Here is a 6195-nt window from a genome sequence, read left to right as displayed (position 1 = left end):
GCATCCTGACCTTTGAAAAACATGTCATTTCATTATGTTTCAGATATGTAAGTGATGTGCTCTTTTATAGCTTTGCCTGAAGGAGAACTCATAATGAAGACAGGAGCCAGCTAGGGCTCATACCCTTTGAATCTCTCACATTCTTCTTTCCAGGTAAACTATACCTGTCAACAGAGAGGAGGTTTTCCAGTTCCCGGTACCTGCTATAATTATGCATGCTACTGTACAGATTGGAGGCAAAAATAAACTTAGGGTACAGGAAAAGATGAATCAGATCTAGCTCAATTTTTGTCCCTTTCTATGGCTTCTTGAAATGTCTCTTGATGGATGAGCTTCACACTGATTTCCTCTACTTCTGACCCAACCAAGGCCTATGACATCTACATAATACATTTTAGAACTTGACCAATCACTATCATGCAATAGAGATGTTTATGTACATAACTTGTGTGTCTAATTAGGCTACAATCCTTTAGTGGAAATAATTTTGCCTTCCACTTTTTGGTATCCTCTTTAACCCTTAATATGATTTTAAGCTTATAGTAGATATTCCATAAATTTTTATTTGATTAAATTTAGGTAGCTTATCTATTTAAGAATTTATCGTAGCAGAAGAATTGTGGAAGTATGGCGAACCTAGGGATGCTACTTGGTCATGCTAGTGAACTATGTGGGCTGGATTCCCTGGCCAACCCTATCACACCTTCCTTCCTCTTCTCAGTGTGGCTGTACCCTTTTCTTTCTTCTTTTACTTACTGTTTAACACAGGGACATACTCTGGGGCAGAAGAAAATGTCCTCTTTTCCTTTATACAAACTCAAAAGTGGTGAAAAAATACGTCATGAAACATTACTGGTTTTTCAGGTTATATGAGGCAAATGAGATACATTTCAGAATGCCAGATAAGAAGAACTCTATCAGCAAAACATTGCTTGTAATAATGAAAATTATGGACAAAGTATTAAAAGTATAAGGGATAAGTCCTGGGGCAGAAGAAAAGAAACGCTTCCATTGGAAATGGGGATAAAGAGAATTGTCTATAGTTACACAGGGAAAATGGGAGAGATATTGAATAGGAAGACTGCAGGATGCATTTAGACATGCCAGTGCAAAAATCCAGGTTAAATCTGACATGAATTCCTCTACTTGAAAAACTTAGGGGAAAAATATCTCACACAGCTAGAGATGTTTTTAGCTCTTTGATTATACCCTCTAAGGAATCCAGCTCTAAGAATACCAAATGCAAGTGGGCATGAGTAAATTTACATCTTCCACATATTGGACAGTGTATTAGTAAGCTTAGGCTGATTGCTATAACAAATAGACCCCCATTCTGTACAGTGGCTGAAACCAAAAGAGGTTTATTTCTTGTTGAGAGTACTGGGTGCTTACTCAGGTTGGCATGGTGTCTTCCTCCATGTAGTTATCCAAGGATCTGATTGAAGGAGGCTCTGCCATCTTTAATATGTAGCTCCCAAGGTATCTACAGGGCTGGCAGCATCATCTGTATTTCAGCCAGACATTAGTGGGGAAAGGCAGAGGGAAACAAACGTGGGACATTTTAGGATCAGGTCCTAAAGTGGCATATATTTTCATTGACATTTATAGCAGTGTCTGGGACTCAGTGACATTGACCACACCTAAATGCTAGGTATTTAAAGATATGGAGAATTCATAGGAGATGATGGGGGAGACACACCTGCTCAGGGAGACAAACCTGGAATTCCCAAGTATGTTTCATTAGTGTACCTGTAACACTTTGTGTGTTGATAGATGTGTATAATTATGTCAGGTACAAATATGCATAGATGTATCTCTTTTTTTAAATGTTTATTTTGGAAAGGGGTGGGGAGGGAGAATGCACACATATGTGAGGGAGGGGCAGAGAGAGGGAGAGAGAGAATACCAGGCAGGCTCCAGTCTATCAGTGCAGAGCCCGAGGTGGAGCTCAATTCTACGAACAATTACATTATGACCTGAGTCGAAATCAAGAGTCAGATGCTTAACTGACTGAGCCACCCTGACACCCTTGCATAGATGAATCTTATAAACATCTCTGGGCCTGACGGACATGAACCTCAAAGTACCTTTCCATGATTCATGAAGAGTACTTTTTACTTGAATTAAAGTCATTCTCTTCATATAAAAAAACTTTGTTCCTAGAGTTTTATTGATTACGGTGTTCTTGTATATGGTGTCATCTTATTAGCACAACTTACAGTTGATGGCTTTGATAATCTTTCTAATTCTTAAAAATAGAAAGTGCTCATTGAAGTTGATCCAAGGCGAGATTTTTGGTGTTTATACAGAACAGTTAATAGAACATGAAGAATTATATAGAACATGAATAATTTAGTGCTAAACTAATCCAAGTTTGCATCACATAGTCTGTAGAATATACCAGCCTTTCTGAAAGTTTAGTGGATTTGTACATTTCAGTTTTTGTTTTTGTTTTTTTTTTTTCACTTTATGGAGTGCTATAACCAAAAATCATTCCCCTGGAATAGCTGTAGGCAATAGCATTAACATAACTTGGTAATGCATTAGTCTATAACCTTCTGAAGTGTTCTTTCTTTGTTTTAGTACATTCCTAATGTTCAAAGAGAATCACTAAAATGATGCAGACCTAGGTCAATTACAAATGTTTGTGTAACTTCATTTGGCTACAGTTTATAAAGTGTCAAAAATTTGATAAAACTGATAACAGTGGAGAAATGGAATTACATGCCATGTAGTAGGTGTTAAAAATTTTGTTGACCAATGAAAAATTACAAGATCCCATCACCTCTCTTTTGATCTAATTTATCACTTGTTACTTGAATAATTAATCACTCATTGAAACACCTATGTATCAAAAATATTGTCCTTGATCAGTACAGGCACAACCACCAAACTTGAGGAGTAGAAGCTATTGTAAGCTGTGATTAAACTGGCTTAGTTCTTTAAAGTCAATTCTGACCAAGATACAGAGAAGAAAAGCAGATACTTCATTTTGAATTATATATTTCATTTGTTTTTTAGTTGTGTCTTAATTAGATAATTATAGCCTTGCCATCACATGTTACACAGTTTACAAGTTAATTCCACATCAGGTAGACTAAATGAGAGTGTAATAAAATGTATGTGTCTGAATTGGAAGATTATGAGACATATATCAGGTCTCAGGAAAAAAAGTAGAATAGAAATTCATACTTTTCCTGTAAATATAGAAAACTGGCTTCAATCATTTATATACTGTCAACACTTGATCATTTCTTTTTACAGGTTATTTCAGATAACCATAAGCCCTTGCTTGTACAAAGTCATTTTACTGTGTATTAGAATGAAGTTCTTAAATCAGTACAAAAATAAATTAATTGAGCATTTACTTTGTATAAGCCAATTCAATGAAATAATTGAATTTGATTCAATTCAGTAAATGTATTGATTGCTTCCTATGGAAATACACTGAATAGGTTTTATAAGTATTCATACAGAATTGAATTAAGATACATGTCTATCATTAGTGAGCTTTTGGCCTTGTTAAATATTGTGATTATGAAAACTCATCAGTCTGCTTGATATATATCATTTCTGGAAGAAAGCTCTTTGACTGGCATCTGAAAATGCTAGTGTTGGTGCATCAAAATGTAATGGCTGTATTTTATGTTTCCTTTTCTATTCATTCATGATTTAAGAACATGGCCATATTCACTTAGAGATGCATGTTGTCAGACAGACATATGCACACACTCTTTTTAGCTCCTGTTTAGCATGTACCTTGAACTCTCCCTTCTGAACTAGTTGGAATAATTGAGCTTCAAAAGAACAATGGACTCAGAGTGGTGATATTCCCAGGTTCCAGTGAGAAGAGTCAGAATGTCTAAAAACAACTGAAAGTGTATTTTGGACAGAATGACAAGAAACCTCTTGGTATATAGCCACCTCCCTTCCAACTTGCCAGCCTTTGCAGAGTCATCACTCCCGGTGCTCTTGGCTTATCTGCTGTCCCTTAAAAGGTTCCACCCAGTCATATCCTCTAGCAAAGTGCCAATATTTCATAGCCTACTCTTCCAATCAGGAATGTCAGAAAATCACTACCTCTGCTCAGCCTAGTAGGGTATACCAGAAGTCTGTTGCTTGTAGGCTTAGTTCCACTTGATTTCAAAACCAAATATATCAAAGTATTACACAGTGTCATAGGCTTTCTTTCTTTATAGAGTGTGGTTTGGAACATATGCAAAATGTCTAGTGAGACTGATGTTGGGGAGGGAGCCCTAGTAGCTGATGGGCTTGGGTGTATAGTCAGTATTTCCACTGCATGTGATGAACACACTGCTGAAGCCATGGCAGCTAGTTTCCACTCTAGGTCCAAATGGGATTTGTGACTATTCTTAGAACTCCAGAATGTAGGATTAGGGACCCTATTCCTTTGCCTTTCCCAGTACACCTTTCCATGTAGTGGGTTTGATTTCTGGTCTCCACATGACTTTGTGACCTGTTACTGAGATGTCTGTGTTCCCACACAGTGCTCAACACATGGTTTTACCACTTGTGTATCAACATCCAGCTCAGTTTGGTTTCTTATACTATCTAGGGCTTGATAATTTGTAGTAGTGTCCTCTTTGCCCTGGTGATTCATCCTTAGCCTCAGTCTTACACTTGTCTATGTTTTTCCCCATCTCCCTGACAGGATATTTCACCATACCACAGTGCCCAAGGATGCTTCACCTATGATTGTTTTACAAGCTCTGTCTTTCACTTCAGCTCACACTACTACTCAGCTCTAGGAGTGTAAATGTAAGGCAGTGGCCTTTAGGACGAGGCACTTTGTTTATGGTGAAGATTTTGGAGAACGAAAGGCAAGCCATTTATTCTCAAGAGTCCTTTAGCTTTTTAAAATATAATTTTGGGGTTTCAACTGTGCACCTTTGACATATGAGCAAATTTAAACCTGCTTTCTGAGAAAAGCTTTATTTTACTCATTGGTTCTTTGACATGAATAGTTTGTTTCCCTTGGGGGATAGAATGACTTTGCTTTGGGCAAGAAGTCAACTCAGATTTTTCACTTCTTTCTTAACTGATAGACTTTATTTTTAGAGAAATTGTACATTTACAGAAAAATTAAGCATAAAATACAGAGAGTTACTAAATACCACCTCCCTCCTCAGTTTCTCTATTATTAACACCTTGCAATAGTGTGTTATATTGGTTATGCATGATGAACTAATATTGGTACATTATTAATAACCAGAAGTCCATAGTTTACTTTAGGGTTTACTCTTTGTGTTTAGTTAGATGGATTTTCATAAATGCATATAAAATTCATGCATATGAATATTATGTGTCCACCATTACACTATAGTACAGAATAGTTTCAATGCCCTAAAAATTTTTGTTCTCCACTCATTTGTTTGTTTTGCTCCTTCCCCGAAGTCCCTAGCCATCAATGATCTTTTCAGTGTCTCTATAGTTTTATATTTTCGAAAATGTCACATAGTTGGTATCATAGAACAGGTAGCCTTGATAGACTGTCATCTTTCACTTAAACAATATTCAGTTAAGATTGTTTCTTAATGTCTTTTTGTGGTTTGATAGCTCATTTCTTTTTATTGCTGAATAATATTCTATTATATTAATGTACTCAGTTTATCCATTTACCTACTGAAGGACATCTTGGTTGCCTGTAAGTTTTAGCTATTATAAATAAAGCTTCCAGAAATATGTGTGTGTAGGTTTTTGTATAGGTAGATGTTTTTAACTTATGTGTGTAAACATCAAGGACTGTAATTGCTATGTCCTATGATAAGAGTATGTTTTGTATGATAGAAAGAGTAAGTTCTGGGGCGCCTGGATGGCTTAGTCGGTTAAGCATCCGACTTTTGCTTAGGTCATGATCTCGCGGTTCGTGGGTTCGAGCCCCACGTCGGGCTCTGTGCTGACTGCCGGCTCAGAGCCTGGAGACTGTTTCAGTCTGTGACTCCCTCTCTCTCTGACCCTCCCCTGCTCATGCTGTCTCTCTCTCTCCTAGAAATAAATAAAACATTAAAAAAAAAAAAGAGTAAGTTCTGAAACATCGAAGCCCTTGCTAGAGAGGATACGACTGTGTGGGAATTTTCCATGGGCAGCAATAAATGAGAGTTCCTGTTCCACAACCTCGCTAGCTTTTAATGTTGTCATTGTTTTGGGTTTTAAGCATTTTAGTAATTGGGCTTT

The sequence above is a fragment of the Crocuta crocuta genome, unplaced genomic scaffold (assembly GCF_008692635.1).
Source record: "Crocuta crocuta isolate KB4526 unplaced genomic scaffold, BGI_CrCroc_1.0 scaffold91, whole genome shotgun sequence".
NCBI classification, from domain to species: Eukaryota; Metazoa; Chordata; class Mammalia; order Carnivora; family Hyaenidae; genus Crocuta; species Crocuta crocuta.
The sequence above is the reverse complement of the archived record's forward strand: the minus strand, read 5'-3'. Positions refer to the sequence as shown.